Source organism: Lagenorhynchus albirostris, chromosome 11, assembly GCF_949774975.1.
Source record: "Lagenorhynchus albirostris chromosome 11, mLagAlb1.1, whole genome shotgun sequence".
Classification (NCBI taxonomy): domain Eukaryota; kingdom Metazoa; phylum Chordata; class Mammalia; order Artiodactyla; family Delphinidae; genus Lagenorhynchus; species Lagenorhynchus albirostris.
Window position 1 is genome coordinate 67,738,180 of NC_083105.1, and position 27,589 is coordinate 67,765,768.

At 37.8% G+C, this 27,589-nt stretch overlaps 1 pseudogene; it reads right to left on the minus strand.

Moving 5' to 3' along the window:
* Window positions 1-9,135: 9,135 nt before the first annotated feature.
* LOC132529980 (E3 ubiquitin-protein ligase RBX1-like) lies at window positions 9,136-9,511 on the minus strand (annotated as a pseudogene).
* Between the last annotated feature and the right edge of the window lie 18,078 nt (window positions 9,512-27,589).

A 27,589-nucleotide genomic window follows, 5' to 3' on the forward strand; every position in this document is an offset into this window, starting at 1 on the left:
AGAAGTATAGTTTATTTCCTTCTAACTTTTTCACTATTATAGGTGCTGCTGCAATTCATATGGTGTAAGTTATGTTTTAGACTATATTATCAACAGATTTAATGAAGCAAGTTGTGAACTGTTCGAATAATGTAGTTTAGCTGAGGTATAGTTGATGTACAATATTATATAAGTTTCAGGTATACAACATAGTGAGTCATAATTTTTAAAGTTTATATTACATTTATTTTTATTATACATATTGGCTATATTCCCTGTGTTGTACAATATATCCTTGTAGCTTATTTATTTTATACATAGTAGTTTGCACCTCTTAATCCCCTACCCTTATCTTGATTTAACATGTTTTATTGCTTGTCCAAAGGCTGTATCAAAGAACATTCCACTGGCAATGTATGCAATTACTTTTTATTTTTTGATAGATTTATTTTGTTTATTTAATTATTTATTATTTATTTATTTATTGGCTGCATTGGGTCTTCTGTGGCTGTGCACAGGCTTTCTCTATTTGCCAAGGGCTTCTCATTGCGATGGTTTCTCGTTGCGGAGCACAGGCTCCAGGCATGCAGGCTTCAGTAGTTGTGGCACACGAGCTTCAGTAGTTGTGGCTCGTGGGCTCTAGAGCACAGGCTCAGTAGTTGTGGTGCACGGGCTTAGTTGCTCCGCAGCATGTGGGATCTTCCCTGACCAGGACTCAAACCCATGTCCCCTGCATTGACAAGTGGATTCTTAACCACTGTGCCACCAGGGAAGCCCTGCAATTACTTTTAAAACAACCTTGTTGCCATTGGATATTATCAATTTAATTTTTGCTCTCCATTGTAGTTTTTTATAGGTGAAAATGGTACATTACTGTTTTAATTTTAATGTCTTTAAATAACTGTGAGGTTAAACTTATGTAGGCATTGCCATTTTCTACATATGTCCTTTGCTCATGTATCTCTAGTCCTTTGATCAATTATACATGAGATAAACAGTAAAAAAATACTCATGTATAATTGTTGGAAATCCTTCCACAAATTTTTGCCAATGTTTTTCTCAAAATATTGTTACTTTTTATAGTTTATTTCTTTTCATTTTTAGTATAAAGAATTTTAATATGTATCACTGATGGTTACTTTTATAACCTCTTATATTTGTTCAAAATTCATATTATTACATCTCCAAATAGTTCCCTACATATGTTCCATACATGGGAAATCACCTCCTCTAGAAAACATCCAGGAACTATTTGAGTTCTTCTGAACATCAACTGAAATGAGTTTTCTTAAATTTCAACTTAATGTATGTCACGTTGGTCCTAGCTCTATTCGCTGGGACATGTTAACTCATCTTCAGATATTCTTCTGGAACCCTCTTCTTCCACTATTAAATTCCTCTAATTCCTTTCATCTGTCTTGAGAAAAAATATCTCAGTCGTTCTCTTCTAGATGTTTTCCTGTTGTTCATGTGCCCGTGTATGTGTCATGCCTGGAACTAAACACCATATTCCAAGAGAAATATCTCCAGCCAGGGACACACTTGGTTTAGGACCTGAGACTATAAATAAGGACTCCTTAACTGAGCTTTATTTTACAGAGAAGAAAAAAATTTTTTTCTCCCAATTCACCAACTGAGCTCTTCTGATATATTTGAAATTCATAAAAACTTTAAAATGCTAAATAAGAGAACATTTATATTCAAATTATATTCTCCCAAGTGTGTTTATGAAATCGTCTTTCTTAGAGCATATTCAGTGCTGTATAAAATCGTGTCCTATTCGGTGGTATTTCACTATTCCATAAAGAATCTAGTAGCATGTATTTTCTACTTCAAATTGAATTTTCCTAGTAATTTGGGCTTTTCGTCTATAGTAAATACATTTATCAGTGCGGGTCTTTGTGCATCATTTCATCATCTCTAAAATATATTCCAAAGGAAGATAGCTTTGCCTTGTTCTGAAGAAAACAACTTGATTTTATTTCAGTAATTTGAATCTTTTTTTTTTTTTTTTTTTTTTTTTTTTGCGGTATGCGGGCCTCTCACTGTTGTGGCCTCTCCCGTTGTGGAGCACAGGCTCCGAAACGCGCAGGCTCAACGGCCATGGCTCACGGGCCCAGTCGCTCCACGGCATGTGGGATCTTCCCGGACCGGGGCACGAACCCGTGTCCCCTGTATCAGCAGGCGGACTCTCAACCACTGCGCCACCAGGGAAGCCCCAGTAATTTGAATCATTTTAACTGTGAAGCAAAGCCAATAGAAACAGAGTCGTATCACCTTGGTGAAATTCTCACTCTACATAGAGTGGGACACCAGTAAAACACTTCATTAAATGATGATTAACAATAAAGATAGTTATTGCATTGGCATATTTGGCCCATGGCTAGCACAGAATAGACTATGAATACTTTTATGCTTTAGATTTTTTTTCAGCTTTATTGAGGTATAATCCACAAAATAATTGTAATATATTTAAAGAGTATATCATGATGAATTTCAATTTGTATACATTGTGAAAGGATTTCTACCATCTAGTTAATTAACACATTACATTCATTACATATATATAGAGAGAGAGAGAGTGTACATTTAAGTTTTACTCTGTTAGCAAATTTCAATTATACAGTACAGTGTTATCAACTATAGTCACCATGTTCTACATTAGATACTCAGACCTTATTCATCTTATAGCTGAAAGTTTTTACCTTTTTACCAGCCTCTCCCTATTTCCTCTGTCCCTAACCCCTGGCAACCACTTTCCTACTCTATGTTTTGATGAGTTTGATTTTTTATTTTAGATTCCATATATAAGTGATATGATGCAGTACATGTTTTTCTCTGTCTGGCTTGTTTCACTTAGCATACTGCCCTCTAGGTCCATCCATGTTGTCACAAACTGCAGGATTTCCTTCTTTTAAATGGTTGAATAATATTCCAATATATATTGGAATATTATACACACACACACACACAAGATCTCTATTCATTCATCTGTTGACAGACATGAAGATTGTTTCTATATCTTGGCTATTGTGAATAATGCTGCAGTGAACATGGGAATGCAGATATCTCTTTAAGATCCTGATTTCATTTCCTTCAGCTATATACCCAGAAGTCAGATTTCTGGACCATATGGTTGCTCTACTTCTAAGTTTTTGAGGAAACTCTATACTATTTTCCATAGTGATGGTACCTATTTACATTCCCAACAGTGCACAAGACTTTCATTTTCTCCACATTCTTGCCCAAACATGTTATCTCTTGTCTTTCTGATGATAGCTATTCTAACGGGTGTGAGGTAATATCTCATTGTAAAATTGATTTGCAATTCCCTGATTATTAGTGAGATTGAGCACCTTTTAGTATACCTGTTGGACATCTGTATACCTTCTTTGGGAAAATGTCTATACAGATCATCTGCTCATTTTTTAAATCAGAATGTTTCTGTTGTTTGCTACTGAGTTGTGTGAGTTCATATATTTTGGATATGAACCCCTTATTATATATATGATGTGCAAATATTTCCTCCCATTCCACAGGTTGCCTTTTCATTATGCTGATTAGTTTCTTTGCTGTGCAGATGCTTTTTAGCTTGATGTAGTCTTACTTATTTATTTTTCCTTTTACTGTCTTTGCTGTTGGTTTCAAGTCCAAAAAAATCATTGCCAAAACCAAGGTCATAGCTTATCCCCTTTTGTTTTTCTAGGAGTTTTACAGTTTCAGGAGTTTTACAGTTTTCTTTTTCTCGGAGTTTTACAGTTTCAGGTCTTAAATATAAGACTTTAGTCCATTTTGAGTTGCTTTTTGTGTATGATATAAGGTGGTGGTCCTGTTTCATTCTTTTGCATGTGGCTCTCAGGTTTTCCAAAATCATTTATTAAACACACTATCATTTCCCCATGGTACATTCTTGGCTCCCTTGTCGTATCAATTGACCATACTTCCGTGGGTTTCTTTGTAGGCTCTCTATTTTGTTTCCATTGATCTATGTGTCTACTATTATGCCGTAGATTTAGTATGTCCATGGGAGAATGTGAATTCGGGAGGGTCTTTTCTCCATCTTGGACCAGATTCTGCCTATAGCTTCAGGTCTTAGACTAAGGAAGAATGAAAGAAGTTCCAGCTCACATAGAGTCCAGAGGGTTGACTAAAAGTGAGTTTGAGGCCAAAGCCTCGTTTAACGGCCAGAGAGTAAATAGTTGAGGTACACATTCTCTGTTGCAACTGCTCAACTCTGCTATTGTAGAGCTAATATATCAAGGTAAAGCATGTGTTGGAGAGCATAATATATAAGTGAATGAGTGACCATTTTTGGCCAATAGCCCGTAGTTTGTCAACCTCTACCCTATGCCATATGAACCAGGGGAAACTTCAACAGCAATATATGTAGCCCATTGGGTATTCAGAAATTTGTTGCCCCAAATAGTTGTTCTCTTTCTTATATGTAAACATAGAGAAAATTCATGATCAAAATCCCAAAAGCATTTTAGTGAAGCCAAAGTGAAGGGATCACATTTGCTGAATCCACACATAACCCACCTCCATGAAACTTGCCTCCCTCTTCCCTTAGCCCCAAACTCTCTACCTTTTCACCCTAAATCAATGAAAGCTGAGGATCTATGTCCACAGAAAGGCTTCTGCCTTTCCAAAGATCTGTAAATGTCTTACTGCTGCACATGTGAAGACCTCAGGGCTCTAGAAACTGATTCTCAGGATTCATCAGGCATAAGGGACAGAGCCAACCAAACCCAGCACCCAGGATTTTCTTTCCCTATTTGACATGCAGAGGCAAGTGAGTTTATTTTCCCTAATTTTGGGCTAAGTGCAGTTACCACTTTGGAACCCAGGGAGGCAGACTCAGATATCTTCCCTAGGCCTGACAGCCTAAGTCTGCTCACCTACAAAATGGAGTTAACAATACTGCCTACATTGTAGAGCTTTTGTGAGGATTTAATGAATATTCATAAGTATCTAGCCCAGTACTTAATATAAGTATGCAGTAAGTATATTTTTCTTAATACTTATTATTATTCTCAGGTGCCAAAGAGGCTGGTAGAAGAATCTCACTCTTAACTCCTTTACAAAAAGCCACTAACAGCAACCTAAAGCCACTAGTTTGCTACCAATTATTCTGTTAAATTTTCTTCCCAAGAGATATTCATTTATTCAGATCCTCAAATGAGTCAGTCTTTCCCTGTTAGCAAATATAAGTCATACTTTCTACATTTCTCTTCCTGAGCCCGTTACATTTATTATTATTCAAACACAGAATTTTTCTTTCAGAGCCTAGAGACGGCTGCAGAATCTAGCTCACCAGGGCTCTGGGAAGCCCAGTCTTGTCCTGGCTCCTCTGGAGATGAGGCAGATGTACCAGATGGCTGTCCCATGAGGGCTTCTAATTTAGCCAAAGCCCTGCAGAGAAAGGCTTCAGTTCCTCAGTTCAGAAAAGTTTGGGAAAGACTGCAGAGCAACCTGATTTCTAACTACCAAAACTGTAAGAGAGATAGATTTAGATTTCTTGAGATCCCTAGAAATAGCATCAGAATGTTCCTCCATTTGAAGCAAATGAAGGCTAAATATCCTTAACATAAGCGCTAAGAAAATATCGCCTACTCAGGGCAAGTCCTACCCACTGCCCTCTGAAGTGGTCCATTTACTATCTAGCAGGATCAATACAGGATCCCAAGCCATTACCCCAACTCAAGGACATGCCAGCACTTACAGGCACCTCTTTTTTTTCTATGTCCTCAAAGATATCTGCATCTTGGGGTTATTGGAGGAGCAGCAAAATTCCCTTAAATATTCTGAAAGTCGTTAAAAACCAAGAATGTGTTGGACCTGAGTTCACATCCCTGCCCTGTCATTTCCTAACTTAATCATGGTGAAGCTCACTTTCTAAAAAATGGATATCTATCCTAACATTATTGTCCTATCGACAATAATATCTAACGTGCAAAGTTGTCAAGAAGATTACATTCTTTACTTATTTGTATGTTATAGTTATATTATAGTCACTGAGATTAGTGGCTTTAACTGGGAAAAGAAAGAAACTCAAAGAAGGTTCACCATAGGACTGAATACACAGCTAATCCTGATATAAATAACTTGGTGAGTTCCCAAACAAAACAAAAGAAATTGAAAGGTACTCCTAAGCTTTAAACCAACTTCCACGGTTACAATGCAAATGATGAGAAATACAAGGAAAGAATGACGACTCCCACTTTAAAAGCAGGAGCTCTGCCCAGGTCCTGGTCAACTCACAAGCCATGCTAGGGTGCCCCTTGGAGGGAGATGTAACAGCTCTCTGGTCTCCTTTCCTGTCGCCTTCTAGATCCTACAGCTGAGGCCAATATATGCCTCCCTGCTGATTGGAGTTTCTTGATCAATCCTAGGAGAATCCGAGGAGATATTTTAAGAGCTTTAGCCCAATTCTCTGGCACTTGACAGCTAATGAGTCTTGCTCCTTATCTGGACCTAAGTTTTGGTTTACTTTTTCCTAAGATGTACAAGTTCCTCTCTTATACCTAAACTCCTATTTCATTAGGTTTGAAACCTTATATAGCTCTTTCAAATCCCCTCCCAAGGACTAGAGTCTGAATGACTGCCTAGAAAGCTGCCCAGTGAACACCAAATTGTTTCATGATATGAATGAGAAAAAAAATTGCATTGCTTTAAGCTGTTGAGATTTTAATGTTGTTTGCTACTGCACTTAGCCTAAATAATACTTAAATTTTCCAGTGGAAATTGGAGACTATGGTTTATCAGTAGGAAGGTAGTCAGCAGATTGAAAATCAGGAAAGCATTGTGTTATGGGAAAGACGTTTGCAAAAATCTGTTGCCAGCAATAATTTGGTAGGCAGATCTTGTGCTTACTGAATTGAAACTCTAGGGAAAGAGGTTAGAAAACAGTGTTAGTGCATACAAACTAGTGTTGTCCACATCTGGCACAAGAAAGAAATGAAATGAGCTCCGGAAAAAGTTGGTCACTTTATAAGCAGAAATGAGAGGGAATAGAAAAAAATCTAAAAATGTGGGCCATCAAAGTGTTGGAAATATCCTTGTTTCTAGATCCTAAACTGTAAGTGATGTGATTGAGAAAGGCTTGGAGTAACTAAAAAACTTTTGCTGCTCAAAGTGACTTAAGTCTTGCAGCAAAGATCACACACATTAATAACCACTTTTAGCCACCATTAAATTAGGAAAAAACAATTGGAGGGATCAGGCAATAAAATCAAGCTGATTAGAGACCAACGTCTGGAAAGCATCTTTGGGTATGGTTACAGGCACATGGTACTGATTGCAAGCAAATAGACCTGAAGCTTTGCTCACGAAGAAATTGCATATCACATAAAACCACGTGGGTGGTCTCAGGGAGCATAAAATAATCATCGGGCAAACACTGGGCTGACAAAACTCTGCAGCCTCAGGAAGGCACAGCCCACTTCTGATGTGCAAGGAGGATAATAGATAAGGAGGAAGCTCCCAAAGGATAGAGTCAGGGGGCCACAGAGCACAATGTGCAAAAGAGTTTCTTCCAGAGAGCTGATTCAGAGAAGAGTCAAAGATCTCCCCCTGCTCTCTGGGTTTGTCCAACTGGATTACCTCTGACCAGTAACGGCTGTGTCTCCCTGTTTTACCCTTTCCAACCGGAACTATTCTTTATGGTGGATATCAGGGATGGATACTAAGTGCATAGTCACAGGACTATGAGAAACTGTATCTGATAGATTGTAGAGGACATGCATTATCTGAGATCCTGGAAATGAGTGTAATCTATATGTGGGAAAAGGGGAGAGAATGAAAATTTGGTTATCAGAAAGAGCAGGCAATGGTGAAAATGCTAATGTTCAGCAATACACATATTCCCTTTTCTTGGACACATAGAAAAACTACATTTCCCAGCCTCCTTTGCAGTTAGGTATGATCAGGTAATTGAGTTCTAAGTAATGGAAGGTGGGCAGAAGTGAAGTAGTCTAACTCTAGGCATAGTCCACACAGCCTCCTGCAGTGGAGGGCTCCAAGGCCCTAGAAGTAGGTAGAAAACTACAGCCCATAGGCCAAATATGGCTCACTACCTATTTTTTTTTTGCATATTTTTATTAAAAGTAACTTTTTCAAAAAAAAATCATTAGAAGAGCAGCATTTTTGCAAATCACTTTTATATCTGACAATATCTGGATTCTCATGTCAGCTTCTTCATTCAACATGTTTCTTTGGTTGAAGCATATAAAGAAAAGCTGGCCTCATGGTCATGCAGTTGGAAAAGGAACTTCATGAAATTTCTGAAAGGGTTTCAGGTACCCCCAGGAGTCCTCAGACCATACTTTGAGAACCACTGCAGTAAACTATACTGTTTCTCAGTTAGAGACTATATGGCTATTGAATCAGTATTAGACCAAGATATTTTAAACAGGGACTTCGCTGGTGGTCCAGTGGTTAAGACTCAGCACTTCCAATGCAGGGGGCACAGGTTCAATCCCTAGTCAGGGAACTAAGATCCCACATGGCGCATGCACTGCCAAAAAAAAAAAAAAGACATTTTAAACCAATTGCAAAGGGTGGTAGTAGGGAAGGAAACTTGAATTCTCCCATTAACTCAATTTTAAATATCAATTTTCAATTTAAGTTCAAAAATTGCTCTGAGCCAGCCAAGATTACATATTAGGTTTTTTTAAGTTTACTTTTCTAAACTAAGAAGAGAAAGCAACATGTCATACAGAAAGTTCACATTTGTACAGTGTCTTTACAGTTTACAAAGACTCTTTCTGTATCCACCTGATGCCATTTAATCCTTAGAAGCCACTTGATAGAGGAGGAAAGCTTGGAGCAGAGAGGCAACTTTCCCAAGATTGCCATCAGTAAGCAGGCTTCCTCGTGACCAAGCGATGTGCTCACAGGACAATTCTGCTCTGTCTCTAATGAACAAACATCTCTCTTGCAAAAGCTGGCTTTCCAACCTGGGAAGAGGGGACTCTTTATTTATGTTCACTTTTTTCACATCTATACAACAGACAGCATCTGTTCTAGAATCCACCTGGATTTCATTTGACACAGAATATCAATACGATATGGCTGCAGGAATAGCAAACTGGAAAGACAAAGCATAAAAGACACGGGTCTATCTAATTTATAATTAAGGAACAAGAGGGCAAGTCATTAAATGAATAACAGAACAGCTGAGCTTGATGGAAGAATTCTTTTTTTCCAGTGCACATACTTTTGGAATTCCCACTATCTGTTGTCCAACAGACACACCTGCCATGTTTTGAGCCAGCAGGAGAAGCAGTGGAAGTGAAAAGCATGGTCACAGACTCCGCATGCAACGGTGCAATCTTCAGAAGTAGCAGATGCCTGGTTAGCTCAGCATCCTATGGAAAGATCCATAATGTGGTTCCTGCAGATGGCAGTTATGAGCCACAATATCCCAGGCCCAGAGGGCTACTGCATTTCATTTTTTCACTTCAGTGTGCTGCTTTCCCATGCTGTTGTTGGTGCCACTTGGGGTATCCATCACTGCTGCCATTTTGGAAACATACCCCCTGTGGTCCTCACTGCCTATTCTTGTACAACCATGAGCAAAAATGGCTTTACATTTTTAAATTACCTTTAAAAATAAGAATAATAATATTCCACAACATTCAAAATTATATATATATATAAATTATATAAAATTTAATTTACAATGTCATAAAGTTTTATTGGAACACATCCACATTCACATTCATTTCTATATTGTTTCTGGCCGCTTTCACATTAAGTGGCAGGGTTGAATAGCTACAGCAGAGACCATGTGTGGTGCCCTCACTGCTGCCCCCTGCTGACTCAGTGCATTCTACATTGCAATGATGCAGTTATAACTTGACCACATTTTGACTGCCATCCGTATCATTGTACTGTAACATTTTATTTTATTTTATCCTTTTACTATCAGTGCATATTCATCAGGTGAAAACAAGAAAGGAAGAAAAAAGTGGACTTCATATGGTGCATGTTTGAGGCGTACTGGAGTGTGGATTATTTTGTTAACAAATTAGGTGGCAAAGCATTGTTTTTTTATACAATGACCTTTTAGCTGTGGTAAGCAAAATAATACCACCACCCCCCAGATGTCCATATCCTAATTCCTGGAACCTGTGAATATGTTATTTTACATGTCAAAAGGAACTATACATACATAAAGTAAAAATATTAAGGAAAAAAGGAACTATGCAACTAATTTAATGGATCTTGAGATAGAGATTTTAAAATTTAATCTAGATACAAGACTTTATTTACAAATATTTAGATTAATAACATTTTGGCACATCAAATGAAGAGCACAGCAGTCTGAATAAATCCTGTCACAAAAACAGTAAGACCCATTGTAAATAATTTTGTAAATCAGGGAATTGCACCTCAAAAAGCCACACAGTCTTTAGTTGTGACAGCTACCTTGTATCCCAATGGGTAACTTTTTCTTTTGTTTTTGTAAATATATACACGCACCAGCTAGTCATGGTCCCTGGGGGAGTCCCTTGTGATACAACACTATAAGCAAAATGGAATGCTGTAAATCTTTATCAGAATGTACCAACCTATTCTAGGAATCTTGTTTTTAAAAAAGACAAACATAAAAATGATGCCACAAATTAACCAAATCCTATTTTCTGCACATTCCACTTTTGGGTTTTATTTAACATTGACTGTATAATATTGCTATTATCACATGTTTACAACCCAGAAAGACATATTTTTTACTTTAGTGTCTGTAAAAAGGGATTTAAAATGTGTAATTTAAACACTGCAGCTGACCTGAATGAATTTTATATTATATGCTGAGGTTCACCTATCCTACTTCAAACAACTTCTTAATTCCCAGCATAAAGCATGAAGTCAATTAGAAATCAACGAACAGAAGTGAAGAACTTTTTAAAATATAAGTTTGTTGTCTTAAGAAATAAGATTGTTTCCTTTGCAATACAGTATTTTCTCAGTGGCCAAAACACCCAGAGCAAAGTAATAACTTACTTTGTATCAATACAAACACTGAAACACCATTAGAAACACCTTCCCTTTAACAAAACAATTTATGCCAACATGACATATAGTAGCCCCTCATACTAAGAACACAAAGAATATCTTAAGTTATTTCACTGCAGTGTTAAAAACACACAATTTAAAATCCCTTAACAGCAGCTCTGGCTGTCTGGTTCAGAATCTCATCATTCCAGAAAGGCATTGAGACCATTACCCTAGTGGTTCTAATGTAATCACAATGAACATTGTTTTTACAAAGGGAGAAATGGGACAGTCAGTCAGAGGAGGAAATGGGATGATGGAAGCAGATGTTGGAGTGATGTAATTGCTGGCTGGGGCCATGTGCCAAGGAATTAAGGAATCCTCTAGAGACTGTGAAAAAGCAAGATTTGGATTGTCCCATAGATCCTCCAGAAAAATCACAGACTCCCCAATATTTTAATTTTAGCCAGTTAGACTCCCTTTGGATTTTTAACCTCCAGAACTGTAAGATCATAAATTTGTGTTGTGTTAAGTCACTAAGTTTGTGGTGTTATAACAGCAATAAGAAACTAATACAATAAGTCTTGATATTACCAAACAGAGCACATATTGAAATATTCCCAACTGACAGGAAAACAATGTCCAGAAAAATTAGAAAATTTAAACAAAATATCTTATCACAGTAGAATTTCTTCACAAAAGTAAAGAAAAAAATAAGGCTGCAACCTAAATACATTTTCCAGTGGCTCATTTGTTAGCCAAGCAAGAAAGCTCTTTACTTCTGGTGAGTTAATTAAATTGTGTTTGATTGAAGCTGAAGAAATGCATCCAGAAAAAAATAATTCAAAACTATTACCCTTTTGATGAGAACAGTTGCTCAAAAAGTTAAGGATATTGGAAAAAACATGGAGAGTTGACAAAAACATTAATCATAACGTAGATGATTTTGAGTGGTTTGTTTTGGTTCTTGATGAGTAAATGTTACCTATACCACTCAGTTGTTTATTGGATGCCAAGTTTTAAGTTACTTAGTCATCTGAGTGGAACAACTACAGGTGAGTACCTTTTCAGAGAAGTTGAAGAAAACATTAATTCAGTACAACCTAAAGTGGAATCTGCTAAGATGTATTACAACCGATGATGGTAAAAATATGTGTGGAACAGAAAAAGGTTCTGTTGGACAAATTCACAAAGTTTGTGAAAAAATAAGGTATTTAAAGCCTATGTTTTTTGGCCTCTCCCGTTGTGGAGCACAGGCTCCGTACGCGCAGGCCCAGCGGCCACGGCTCACGGGCCCAGCCGCTCCACGGCACGTGGGATCTTCCCGGACCGTGGCACGAACCCACGTCCCCTGCATCGGCAGGTGGACTCTCAACCACTGCGCCACCAGGGAAGCCCCTAGCCTATGGTTTTTAATTGTCTTAGTTATGAGCAAAGACTCTGCGGAAAATATTTGAATCTATAATGTGTTATTGAAACAGAAGTGTCAACAGTATATTTCATTTGCTTTCATGGATTTATCCATCTCCAGTTCCATGAATTTTTGTCAGAAATAGAAGCTGGATTTCTTACCCTGCCCTACTACACAGTACTTTGATGGTTTAGCACTGTTAATTTATTGTCAAAATAAACAGACTCAAAATTAAAAATTTTCTGAACAAGGAAAGCTGTGCTCAGCCACTATAATCAAATACTGAATGACTTTGGAAATCATCTTTTTCCACAGAATTGATAATGCATACTGAATTCAACCTAGAATTTCAAGGCAAAATAGCACTTACATGTGAAACACATACACTGTAGTCATTTCCATAACAACCTAATTTTGTTTGAGCCACAGGTAACCTCAAGCTGCTTTATACTCTTTCTGTGCTGTAAATTTAAAACAAAAACTCAAATCTCCATTCCCACACAAATTTGCAGTGATACGCTTTCCCAGCTCAGACTACTGTAACAGCAGTATTTTTGGCATCTCTATTCAAGTACAAAAATTTTCATATTTCATAATCCATATAATTGTTCAATTGAGGAGCTTCCTTCTAATCTTCAATCAGAAGTGATTAGTCTACAATGTAATGATAGGTTAAAAGGCAAGAGAAGAATCTTATAGAATCCTGAAACTACCTTTCAAGAGATGAATATAGTCAATTAAAATCATACACTCATGGATTGATATCAGTATTGGCAGAACTTATCCAGGTGAAAAGATGAAATAAAAAAAATTCAGTACAGACTAGTATTAACTGATGAACATTTGTAGTCATTTTGACCATAGGGAAAGTAATTAAACCTCAATTAAGCAAAATTGTATCCCCCAACAAAATAATTCAATTTTTCTCATTGGTAGGCTTGTATTACAAATAACTATACTCAGTTATCATATTTTGACTTTCATCAAAATAATATTTGCTGAAATTTGTTTTCTCTCTTGTTTAGTAAGTACCTACATAATATCTTTGATTTTGCCTCCCGACTGGCAAAGCCTAATATACTATCTGGCCCTTTACACAAAATGTTTTTTGACTCTGATTTAGGAGAGGTAGAGCTATTAGATACCAGCAGACTACAATACTAATCACTAGATGGAGGGCTGATCACTCAACAGTCAGTTGGATCACTGAATAAGAAATTAACCTTCATTGTCTTAAGCCGCCAAGACTTATGGGTTGTTTGTTACAACAGCCAGTGTTACTTACCATGACTAAAACAACCTTTTAATTACATGATTGAAATTCACATTTATGGAAACCTCAAAAACCATGAGAATTTCCAGGAAGTACTAAGTGACTTTGGGGAAAAGCTGCAGATGCATTATCTTAGCAAAGTAAATCAGCACAGGGAATTCATCTTTCATTAATTCAGCCAACATTGTTCAAGGCACTGTGAGGAAGGTTATATGCAAGGTTGATTTGAAGTTTCTCTTTGAATTATAAATTTCCACTTATTTTTGAGTTGAGCAATTTCATGCATTTAAATCAATAAATCTTTAGAAGCCAGATGCAATCATTTATTCAATGGAAATCTTCCCCTAGATGAAGAAAGAACATGCATTTTTGCTTTCCTAAATGAGCAATTTCTCATTCCTTGGAATAACGCTAAACTGTTCCTTGCTTGCAAACTAGAAAAGAGTAAATTTTGAGGTCTGAATAGGACACTACTTTGAAATACCCCCAGAGAGAGCACTAGGCGAACTTCTGTAAGAAAATGCAGCCACCAAATTGTCAATATTTGTCCCAGTTGCATGAAGAACTAGAGAGAGCAAAACACTGAGGAGAGAAATTTTTTTTTTCCCATTTCGCATTGTGAAGTGAAAAACTACCTGAGATGATAAGCATTTCACTTTCTGATTCAGAGTAGAGTCAGGTCCATAAAATTAAATTATATAAGCATGGCTCAATATTTCTTTTAAAATCACATATTTAAAAAATATTTTCTGGTTGTTTAATATGACTGTGTATCCCAGATCTCGTCCTAATCACTCTAATTAATTTTTCCCCAAATGTTCCTAAGCATGAGAATCCCTTGGGGTAAGTGTTTGTTAACACGTCCGTTTTTGTACCCAGAAACAGATTCATTAGGTCAAATGAAGGCCTAAGACTCTGTACTTTCACAAATTCACCTTGGAGGTTAAAGTGGATGCCACATATTTTGAATGGGGCTCACTCAGCCTCCATTCTGCCTGCTTAGACTCTCTTGCAGCTAGAGTTCTGGCTGCAAATTAATTCCACTAGTTAGAGTGCAGTTGCAGAAAATTTGGAAGGTGGAAAGCAAGGTGGAAGCTACCTTTCCGCCCCTTTTTGGCTATTTCTTCTCTCGGGCATGGTTGTGGTCATGAGCTTTCTCAGGTAATATTTCAGTATCTGTTGTCCAGTTTTCTGTGTGTTGAACAGTGGCGGTTTCAAAGGTAGTAGCCGTGTCCCTTTTTCCTGGCATAGTTCCAGTGATGACCTATTGTTCTAGAATATTCCTGGAGGCCCAAACAGGAAAGTACCTTTTTATATAACTTCTAACTATTCTGTAAGCATCTAATTCTCTGCATCATGTCAGTTCCTGCTTAAAATACCCAGAGTTGTTTCTGTTTCTTCAACTAAACTGTGACCAGTAAAGAATATGGCATCAATGTTAACATTATACCACAGTGGGTTCTAGACAAGTACCATTGTTTCTGTCTCTTAGAAACCTATTCTTTTCTCATTGTATAGGAATGTGTTTGTAAGAAAATTCATTAATGGCATCAAGATGCCACTGAGATCCTGGGTTGATATTTGGACAGCAAGTATGATTGCCCACTGATTCCCTACTCCACCTCCCTTCCCAACACAAAGGATCAAGGATCATAGTAAGCCTTTTTACCACTGCTTCTCCAGGTGGGGACCACCCTTAGGCTGAGACCACAGACCCTTTCTAGAAGAGCAGCAAATGTGATAGATGAGGGAAGAAGACCATCTGAATATAAACTTCATAAGGGCAGAAATTTCTGCTTGTTTTTTTTTGTTCAATATTACAATCCTAACACCTAGAATAGTGCCTGACAGCACTGTTACCTACTAATTACATAAAGAATTTTATGAACTGATGAATAGTCAGTAAATATTTGTTGAATAATGAATTAATATAGCACTGTCTAAAGGAGTTACTACTTCTTATCAAGGTAAAACTTCCAGAGACTTGTCTTGCCTCAAGGCTTGAATGGTATATTAGGGCTAAAAAAAAAAAAGAATATGCAGGGTCTAGAAACAAGCATTGGACCTACATAGTATGGAATTTTACTTACCAGCCTAAATCTCTGAATACTATGATTTTCACCTCTTTGCATTGCTCACTGGCTGGCCACTCTGTAACCCTATGTCATGTTTCAAATGTTGCTCTGAGCTAGTATTGGTCACTGCCAGTCCATCAAGATATGTCCTGGAAACGACTCTGCTACCTTCTGTTGGAATGCCATGCCTACCTTTGCATGGTTTTGGTTTTCTAAACCCCTTACAATGAAGTGGGTGTTGATGTGATAGCTTGGTCTTAGTAATAAGAACAAAATCTAAGTTATCAAAATCAGCACTCACATTTAGAGTCAAGTTGCCATTAAGTGGCTTAAAATTAAGCCCCAGAACACTGGACTAGTACATACATCCCTCTTGCCTAAGGTCAAGATTGCCCTAAGAAATGGTATGGCTGATGATTGGTGGTGGACATTGAGGTGTAAGAGCTATGAGAAGTAGGTTATACAAGTTGATATAAACTCTGCTGAGGAACATTTTATTTTATTCATTTATATCAGTCCCACTTGCTGATCTTTATCATCAAACATGGAATTCCCAAGGTTTGAATAGAGGGGAGCTTTCGGACAAGAATCCCCAAATAATATTTCATCTAGCTCCATGACTTGTATCTTTCTGCTAGGGTTCCCTCACTCCCATTATCATGCCGTATTCACTTTTTAAAACCATGATCCACCAATGGAAAAAAAACAAAAAACAAAAAAAACTTAATAACTTTCTGCACAGCTGAGCTATATTGGCATTTAAAAAATTACCTATGATTCTAAGATAAAATTAAACAAGAGGAAAATATAAACTATCTAATTCCCTAAGAACAAACTCCCTTCTAGCCTTTGTAAAGGCCTGATACATTTTCACCTGTCTAATTTGGCTTCCGGCCCTCTTTGATTCTTTCTTCTTTCCACGAGACAGAATGCATCTCTGTCCTCAGATATGCTGATAAATTTCCCAATCTTTTCTCTTTGGCAAAAATATCTTCTGTTCCAGTGAATATTGAAGTTGCTCTTGTACAACTCAATTAGCCTTTCTAAATCACTTAGCTCATATCAGAACAAAAGATTAGATTTTATTTTTATGATTCAGCTTCCAATCACTGTTTGAACTTATCCATTGGTTTAATATAGCAAATATTTGTTGGAATCCTTTCATGGACCAAGCATTATGCAAAGTTCTAGGCATATAAAGATGAGTGGCCACTGCCTTTCCCATCAAAAACTGTCTGTGGTACCATGGACAGAGTCACAAAAACCAACTAAAATGCAAGTCATGGTATTACTTGAATTGGAAACTGAATTATCAGAATAATTACCAAATATGGCAGGTTTTGAGCAAAATGAAGGTTGAGATTCTTCTCATAGAACAGAGGACCGGAAACAGCAAAAAGCGACTGGCAACATTTAAATTACAGTGGGACTGGGCTGTACTATTTGTGAGATAGAACTTTTTTCTAAATCAGATTATATCAATTATGAAAGTGGTTCTTTAGTTGTCAAAAAAAAGGAATTGAGTTATAGGTTTATATTCCTTTTAGCCTTCTTTTTAACTTTATTTTTTTAATTACATACAAAAATTTCTTTTCTTTTGACAGGATACATAACATATAGTAATAATTTTGACAGTGTTATATCAGTATTTTTACATTTAATATTAATAATCCAGGGTCAAGGTGATTTTAGATAATTTGCATTTGTTTTAAGTTTTTACAATCTCTTTAATTTCAAATGAGTGACCTATCAATAAAACGATGGACTATAGGTACACAAAGTATTTAAAGTTAAATTTTAATAACAAATGGGTTCTACTGACCTTATTCTTTCTAAATCTCTAGAGATCAGGAATGCAGTATACAGTCAATTCTGTTAATTTTCATTAAATATTCTTTACACTGTTTAGTATTTTTCTTATTTTCAACAATAGACATTTTTTCATTAAAAAAATCTTACTTTAAAGTAATTCCTACAAATTTTCCTCACATGGGCGCTACATAGTTTCTCTCAGTTTGTCTAACCATAAAACCATTTCACTTGTATTTGACAAGACAAAGGTAAAGTGTTTTGTTACAAGTAGTTGTGAGAATCCATACATTGTTCAAATGTCCTTGAAACTTTTAAACTTGATATCAGCACTTACATAGCATCACTGAAGAATCATGGGAATTATTGAATCCTGCTTCCTCAGTCTCCTGCTGAGACTCAGAAAAGAGAACTGATGTACACAGATAAGATCACATACTTTTCTTAGTTTATGACAACAATGGGAATATAACCCAGAAATTTAGGTTTCTATTTTAGGACACTTTTATTATAACACAGCTGTCTTCTTAATTAACTATAAAGTAATAAAAGGTCACTTTTAACATAAAAGTTGTAAGTAAAAAGTTCTTTATACCCGAGATACTTAAATAGATCTGTGATAAATAATGATACAAAATCCCAGTTTTATAATTTAGGATATTTAAGAAATTTTCACTTAACATCAGTGTTTGACTTGAATGATAAACAAGGTAGCATGTAGTTTTAAGTCAACATAATACCCTAATAATATATTACAGTAAATATTTTCAATCCAGAAGTATTCTTTGAACATGCCTACTTGCAGAGCACTGTCCTAGTTTTCAGGGAAAATGGTTGAGGAAGTTGGAAAGGATTAAAGAAAAGTAAAGGACATCATGTTTCTTTTTTTTTTTTTTTTAAATAAAACCTTCAATGTATTAATAGAAGTGGGGGGAAAAACATGATTAAATAAAAGAACTTTCTTACCAATTTTTTTGTCTTTAAAATTTTTTATTTGCCAAGATATAGTGAGGGAGGGAATCATCCTTAACTTCTCTCTTTCCCTTGCATTTCAATTTCCATTCCAAGTATAAATATTATACCTCTGTCTTTAAAAGAGCTCCAGAATCTGATCACCTCTTATCATCTCTCCCATTATGTAATAAAGAATCTGACTCCATTTTTGGATGTTTGACTGCTTACCCCTCCCTCGTCCCCTTCTGCCCCAGGTGCTCTCCCTCCTTTGGCACCAGGAGAGAGTCAAACCACTCATGGGAACCCTCACTCCAGCCCCGCTCCCTGACCACCCTAAACCCCCAGACAGTGTAGTCTTCCTGCTCTCTCAGCCATTTTTGGACCATCTTGGGGGGTCTGCCCAGTTCTCTCCACAAAGCCTTGTTATATAAATAATAAACCTTTCCATGCTCCCTCTTACTGCACGTTGGTGGGGATGGGGGATTGCGTGGTAATAATGTCTGACATCTGAGCTCAGTTTTGGACAGGGGTGCATCCCGTGGAGAGGCCACAACACATTATAACCCTGGTTTAAGCTACCTCTGCCCCTTGCCTAGAGTATCGCAAAAACCTACATTTTTGGTCTCCCAACTTCAGCTCTTGTCCCATTTTTGTCTATTTTCCATAGGGTAACCAGGGTAATAACTTAAACATGTAAGTCATGTCTTGTCACTCTTCCATTCCAAATCCTCTAATGGAATCACTTGGAATAAGAGTCAGACTCCTGACCATAGACAATAAGGCTTTTTGTGATCTTTCCTTCCCTACTGCTTTTATGACATCATCTCTTACCCTCTTACCATTCCCCCCTTTATCATTCCACTCTGGCTCGCCACGGTGGCCTCCCTGTTGTTTCTCAGACGTGCTAAGCATGGCCTACCTTATTTTCATGTACTGTTCCCTCTGCTGGACTTCAGTTCTCTCCTATTCCTTCTCATAGTCTGGTGGCTAGTTCCTTCATATTCTTCATATCTCTGCTCAAATATCACCTTATCACTGTGGACTTCTCTGACCATCTGCATAAAAAATAGAAATTCCCTCACTCTCTAACATTCCCAATCTCTATTTGCACACACCCATATCCCCCCCACACACACCCCAGAATACATGGCTTTAAGAATACACTGCTTGGATAACTAAGTAATTATTTAATCCCTCATTCTCCTATAGACACATAAATATACAATGAACATCAAAAGCATTTTTTGACTAGTCCAAATCTCTATTCTCTCTGGGCAAGTAGATAAGGAATAATATACACAACTAAAAAGTTACACTACAAATAACTTAGTGTTGGGACTTCCCTGGTGACACAGGGCTTAAGAATCCACCTGCCAATGCAGGGGACACGGGTTTGAGCCCTGGTCCGGGAAGATCCCACGTGCCGCGGAGCAACTAAGCCCGTGTACCACAAGTACTCAGCCTGTGCTCTAGAGCCCGCGAGCCACAACTACTGAGCCCACGCACCACAACTACGGAAGCCCATGCGCCTGGAGCCAGTGCTCCGCAACAAGAGAAGCCACCGCATTGAGAAGCCCGCGCACCGCAACAAAGAGTAGCCCCTGCTCGCCGCAACTAGAGAAAGTCCGTGCACATCAATGAAAACCCAACACAGCCAAAAATTAATTAATTAAAAAAAAAACCCTTAGTTTTGTTTCCTGGTCTTATTCTGGACATAGCGTTTGCTATCAAAGAATTTCAATTGGTCTGTCACTTCTGCAGGGAATGTGAGGCTACATCTTCAACTGAGAGCCATGAGCTAGTTTTATATTCAGGTGGGAATATAAAGGAGGGAAATGGGAAAAGGAAGATGCTGGAATCAGTTGGTCCTAGTTTACATCAGGCACTGTGGTAATTAAATAGAATGATTATTCTACCATCTGTTTTCTGAATGCCCCTATGTTTCCCTTCGATTTCTGCCCTGCAATTTTTACATGGAAGTGCTATGAATGCTATCTGGGAAGGTACAGTTTATCTCAACTATTTTCTTTTTATCCTATTGAGTTGTCTCAGCATGGCAGTCCTTTGAAGGCAGTGGGAGCCCTGTGTCTGCATCCCTTCCAAATAGATGCACTCTTACTGAAGGCTCAGGAGAGAATGTAGAAATCAGACTCCTCCTCCAACCAAGATGCTTTCCACAGAAAGCTGCATGAAGTAAGGGTCTCACAGGAACTTCCGGTTTTTACAGTTTAATCTTCTACATGTTTCTTTTGTTAAATCATAATTTAAGAAATAGATTTAAAGCTACTCTTAGATGCAAGAATCAAGGATGTGTGATGTCCTAATAGACCCCATGGAGATATGATACTATTGCACTTTAAACTTGTGGCAATTCTGACACTGGATGTGAAGTAAAAACCTGGGTTTCTATCACCCTGCATTTGAATTAGTGACTTTTAATTCATTTTTTCATACTTTGGCTTTGCCTTTATTTGTAACTCTCTTTGTGACACTTAGTATCCTATGCCTTGTATACTTTTGCTTCTACCATTCTTATCACATTTACCAGGCTATGTCTTGTATTGCAGTTTTTTTTATAAGCTGGTCTTCCCCACAGTGTAAGTTGCTTGAAGTCAAGGGAAGATATTTTTGTGTCATCTCCTTAATGTTGGGCCATATCATTCACCAATCTAAAAACTCTCTACCTGGTGAAAGTCAGCACCCATCTGAGAAATAGTCACCATAAACATAATAATCTTTAGCCAACCCCCAGATGTCAAAGTAACTCATATTAGCGGTAGAGAGGGGCAAGACCTCTAGCAGTAAGATTCCACACCCCATACTTAACCTGGTTCCATGAGCAGTTCCTAGTTAGTGGGGTCCAGCCAAGTTCTCTATCAGGAGGGGCAGTGGCTGTTCTCACCATATTATCGGATTCATATATTCCTTTGAATTAATATTTTGTTTTTATGGCATGTCTTTCTTCATCTCTAATAATGCTCCTTTTTTTTTACAGTCTTAACATCATCTGATGGTGACCCCATCGCTGTGGTTTAAGTGTTTGTATTATAGATCATTTCCTACCATTTGTTTTCAATCTTATAGCTAATGCATATTTCTAGTAAGCAGCATATACTTGCTTTTTCCTTTTATAACCAGTGAGAAGACTTATTACAGTATAATAAAAATGATTACTTTTCCCCACTCCCCTAGCTAGTTGTAATATTACAACCTTAGAACTTTTAATCTCCATTCCCCCTCCCTTCCCATTTTTTTTTTTTTTTTTTTTTGCGGTACGCGGGCCTCTCACTGTTGTGGCCTCTCCCATTGCGGAGCACAGGCTCCGGACATGCAGGCTCAGCGGCCACTGCTCACGGGCTCAGCTGCTCCGCAGCATGTGGGATCTTCCTGGACCGGGGCACGAACCCGTGTCCCCTGCATCGGCAGGCGGACTCTCAACCACTGCACCACCAGGGAAGCCCTAAATGTCTTTTATTAATTTTGGAAAATCCTGTCTATCATCTATTTAAATATTGCTCCTTGTCAATTCCCTTGGTCCTTTCATACTGAAACTCTGTAACATAATTATTTTCTTTAATCTGTGTAGTACCTTTGACCTTAAATTCCATTTTGAGTGATATTAATATTGCTGCTCCTGCTTTCTTTTTGTTTGCATTTGACTGGTATTTCTTTATCCATCTGTGTCCTTTTTTATAAAATAATTTCATTATTATTTTATTTTATGTAAGTTACTTATAAATAATAAGTAATATAATATATAAGTAATATAATATATAAAGTATATAAAAGTCTAACAATTTCTGTCTTTTAAATATTTCACTGACATGTAGTACAATAACTAATATACTTGATTTTATTTCTTTCTTTTAAGTTTCTTGGTTCTTTTATCTCATAATTTGCTTTTTTCCTTTCTTAAAATTATTGCTGTTTTATTTAATTTGCTATTCATTCCATCTTTTGCTCCCTGTTTATTTGGAAGTTCCATTGTAGTTTTCCAGTAATGTAAGATTGGCACTGACTTTACCCTAGAGATCCATACACAGATCTTATCTGTATTTATAGGCTGAAGTTCTAACCCTCAGGCTCAATGCCATTAAGCAATTGCTTACCCAGACCACAGGAGAGGAAGCCCCTTGGGTTTTTTTTCTTCTCCTAGGACCACAACAGAACTCAAGACTTCCTTTATACCCACTTGCCAGTAACTTATAGCAGCTGCTTGAATCTGGAGCTACACAGCTTGGAGTTGCTAAGAAGAGGAAGGAGGCTGCATTCAGGTAACCCTGTTTCTAGAATCCCAACTGCCTCTCATACACTATCTCATTTAATCCTCCTACAGAACATTTTCACAGAATGTATTCATTTCCATGATGTCTACATTAGAAGAGATAACCCATGTAACAGCATATAGTGGCACACACCTGTCTTTGAGGCTGAGCTGAAGCACTGATTTCATATTATTTTTTCAAGATGCATTCCCTGGGTACAATCTGGAGTCGATTCATTCCTTTCTGGAAATGTCTCTATTCCAATTAATACTAAGATTAGATTAGTTGGAAGTTCTTTCTGTGTCATCTCTCTGGGTCACCTAGGTCCACATCCACATATCAGTTCTAGAGACTTGCCAACCCAAGGCATGCCATGGTTGTTCAGGACAGATATGACAATGATAACTATAGTAACAGCAATAATTATAATAATTTTGGTTACCAATTGCTGATTGCTCATTTTGCAACACCAAGAAGCTTAAAAAAAATATTGTTAATCTTTACAGGGCAGTGCAAGTATCCTCTCACTACAGATGAAGAAACCAGGGCTTCAGAGAGCTTAAATGACTTGCTCACATTCATTCAGCTTTTTAGTGGAAGAACCTGGGTGCAGACCACCTTGATCTGCCTGTCCTTCCTCCCATTGCATCTCAGGTGCTCAAGCTGGGCTCAGAGAAGCCATCAGTTTCCTCGGAGCCTCCCTAGGGTAGGGGAGGATTTAACTGGTGTAGTTCCAGCCCCCTCCATGCTTCCACCTGAGCAATGCAGCTCAGGGAGCCCTGACAGTGAGGATGGGAAGTAGGTGAGAACTAGAAGACTTTCTCAACTTCTCGGTTTGGGCTTTGTTCTGTTCTTCAGCACTTCCTGTGTCTCTCTGCTGTGCCATGTGGAACGTTAAAGCTCTTTTCCTCCTTGTCAATGTCCCCAGTTTTCTTCCTTTCTCTGTTTTCTAGCTCCTATTCTGAGCCCTATTCTTAATTTCAACTGCTAAAGTAGCACGTGATCTCTAACAAAATGAAAGCTACAGGAGACTTTAGAGAGAAGTGAGCAAACCTCTTTGTCTGGCAGAAGTTGGGGCAGTAACTGAGGCCTCAAGAGACTATGGGGCTGACTGGGGTGAGGCCCCTGACTCATAGTTCTGTTCCCCCACACAACATGCTACCTCGTTAAGACAAGGTGGGGTAGCTCATAGGGCTTAAGGTATGTTCTCTCTCAAGGGTACTTAAGGAAAATTCCTGAAGATGGAATGCCTTACAAACAGCAGGCTGAAAAGGCTGTCTAAAGGGCCCCTCGCCTTGCTCACCCTATCACTCTTAAAGGGGTCTAGCCTGTGCCTTGAGGAAATGAAACCATATTCTCGTATGTCTCCATTATATAGAATAGAATAGACACAGAAAAGATGAAGGCTGTAAAAATTAAATGTAGTGTCTGCGGGCCTGCTAATGGCTGTTACTGGCTATTAATTGATATAATTATGTTTTCATCTTTAGCTATTCATTTGTGCTTTAAAAGTTAAATGTATTAACAACTAACTAGACTCTTTCCTGGAGCCCTTTCCTGGAATGTGAATATGTATTTTTAAGCAGATCCATGTTTATGTCCCAAAGTCATCAGAGCTGACTTGAAAATAAAATTACACCTCTGGACTCAAGCCCTAAAAGAAATCAACATCAGTCTTTTTAAGAAACATCTAATATTCCTAGTCTTTTGGTTTTTTTCCTTTTTCTTTCTTCTTGCATTCATCAGAAGCGTCTTCTGAAGCCAGTCCAATGTCTCACCTCCAGGCATGTGTGGATATTCCTGAGGCAGGAGAAAATGCAATTCTCCTTAGCTTTAGATCAGAGCAGAGCACCAAGAACTATTAGTCAAAGAAAATAAGAGTATTTCAGTTAGAATTTTTGGTTGCAAGCAACAGAAATCAACTTTAGCTACCTTAAGCAGAAAAAGTTATTGGAAGGATTTTGGGAGCTCATAGAATCCTTGGAAAATATGGAGAACCATGGGAAACAGGCCAGAATCAAGAAGACTTGGTATCAAGAAACACAGCCTGGTGGTGCCATCAGTCATTTCAGTTAGAGCTTCTGTGCAGCCACCACCACTACTGGACCTTCTAGACAATCATCGTTACACTCACAACCTTCCATCTGGAAATATGGTATCAATTATCTCTGCCTTTTTGCCCAGTTCTCTCAAGATTCAAAGTCCAAGGTGAGAGCAGCTGATTGTTCACATCATATGTTCATTGCTGGAGGGTGAGTAGAGATGCCTGACTCCTTCCTTTTCTCTAGTGGGAAATCATGCACTTATACACAGAGATAGAGTCCCCATAATCAGAAGGATATTCAAATATTTGGTAGCCAAAGAATCCATTTTGGACAGTCAAAAATTTCCCAGTTCACTTAGATTATTATTCTGGCTTAATTTCACATTATCCTGATGAATCCATCAGACTTTCTACACTCCTACATTAGCTGGATAAATGATGACAGTCTGATTTGTCTGTGAGTCCTGGCCAAAGTGGGGATGGAGGCCCTTCCTATCGGAAATACACATACAGGACATCATCTCAATAATTAGAGTACTTCCTTCTCAAAATAATTCTATGCCTAAATGGCAAAGTCTAGAGGAAAAATGTGTTTATATCCCCAGCATTGAATATTATGCCTGCTATATAACAATGCCTGATAAATATTTGTTGAATGCATACTTATAAGAGCTACCTTTTATTTGGCATTTAGCTACATACCAGGCACTGTGGAAAGCAATTTATATGCATTATCTAATTTAATTGCCACTTTTATTATCCTTATTTTACAAATGAGGCAACAAATGTAATGAGGTTAAGTAACTTGCTCAGTGTTGTAGACCTAATACGTGGCAGAGTCCCCAGAAGCTTGGTCTATATAGAGTGAGAATGGGATACTTTCTCAAATGTGTGTTCTGCTCTGTACTCCCAAGAAATGACTACTGCCAGTTTAATTTTAGCTCAGTCATCTTTGGGATAAGTTTTATTATTATTCAATATAAATGTGTCATAGAATAGAGAAGAACAGACACTAGAAATTTTTTCTTCCTGTCCATCTGTATCTATTTTCTTATACAGTCTACCCAGACCTTTCTTTTTCCTCTTGGTGAGGTTGGGAGGGTTTTGAAGGGAGCAGATACTATCACCTACAAGAAGACAAAGGACTTCGGGACACAGTTGGGAACTATGTTTTCAGGGAGCAGGAGGACATAGGAAGAATTTTCCACTTATATTGTACTTATAGAGATAGGATTTCCACATACATAAACCAATTCTTAGAGACTTAACATAGAAAAGAAGCCATGAATCCTGGAGAGAGAAAGAGAGAAAGAAAGAAAGAGAGAAAGAGAGAAAGAGAGAAAGGGAGAAAGAAAGAGAAAGAAAGAAAGAAAGAAAGAAAGAAAGAAAGAAAGAAAGAAAGAAAGAAAGAAAGAAAGAAAGAAAGAAAATAAAGTTGACTGTTGCTAATTGGTTAATTAGTGCTTCACTAAAATGACTCCAAATTTGAGTGCTTCCACATGAACAGTAGGAAAAGTAAGCAGGAAACACATTTAATGCACCTGAAGTGGAATGCATGTGGCTGTTAGACGAGCAGCTGGTCTGCATTTTCTTGCCCACTGTTTGCAAGGTAAGACTTTCCTGAAGCAATATGAAAATGCATAGAACATAAGGGATAATCAATAAATATTAGTTCATTTTCCTCCTCCAACCCACTTTCTTCCTTCATTCCTTATTTACAAAGAGAGGACCTGAAGCCACCCCATACATTATCAGCAGAGGGAATGCATGCATGCATCACTCGCTCAACAGCAATTCCTGGGGGCCTGCTATATGACAGGGACCACACTAGACACCGAGAGAAAGCAATAAACCAAACAGACATGGTTCTTATTCTTATGGAACTAATAGCCTTGCACAGCTGTAAACTTTAAATCAATGATTACTTAACATCCTTCATGATGTGTGATATGAAGATAAAAGGGACAACCACCCAGAATCCACGGAGTGAAAAGGAAGGATGTCCAGACCTAGAAATAGTCCTCCTTTTCTTCTTTCTTCCTCCTTCTTTAGCCAGGGATCCCACACCTGAAATAATTGGGCAGGAATGGAAGAATAGGATATAGTACTGTTAGTGTTTACATAAATCAGGTTGTACCTTGCCTCCAGCTCAGACTCAGGCCAAAGCCTTGAGTTCCACCCAGTGTCCTTAGGGAGCGGGCACATGGTCGGCTACTTTGAGTTGCCTCTGTCCCCAGGAAGCTCCTGGCAACATACTCTGAGCCAGAATCTCAGGTATCCTTAAAATAGGCAAGCAGAGGATGTCTGAGATGGCAGATGCTCTTGTGTTAATGTCCGTAGAAGATGATGGGGTTGCGTTCTTACCTTATATTTTCTGTGTCCTTAATACTCCATGTGGCTTTATAACTAAGAAATTGTTCTTGTCATGGCACTTTGCTTTGGAGGATCTTTATATCATAAACATAGAGACATATAAGAGCTGTCTAATATGTGTGGGCAGCCAAAAACGATATCTTGATAATAATCGTTAACTTTTATTAAATACATGCCAAAACATTTCAGACACGATCTCTTGGGGCGTCATTATCCTACTTCATTGAAACCATGATGCTGTAGCTAGTCAGGATTGGGAGTTTTGAAATTTAGTTCAGTCCCTAAGAGCTTAAATATTTCATTTTGAACAGAAGACTTCAAATCCGTATCTCAGAATTGTATTTAGTATCAGGGCAATTCTTTTTATCATGTCACCTAAGGCAAGTTATTTAGCCCCTTGGGCAATGG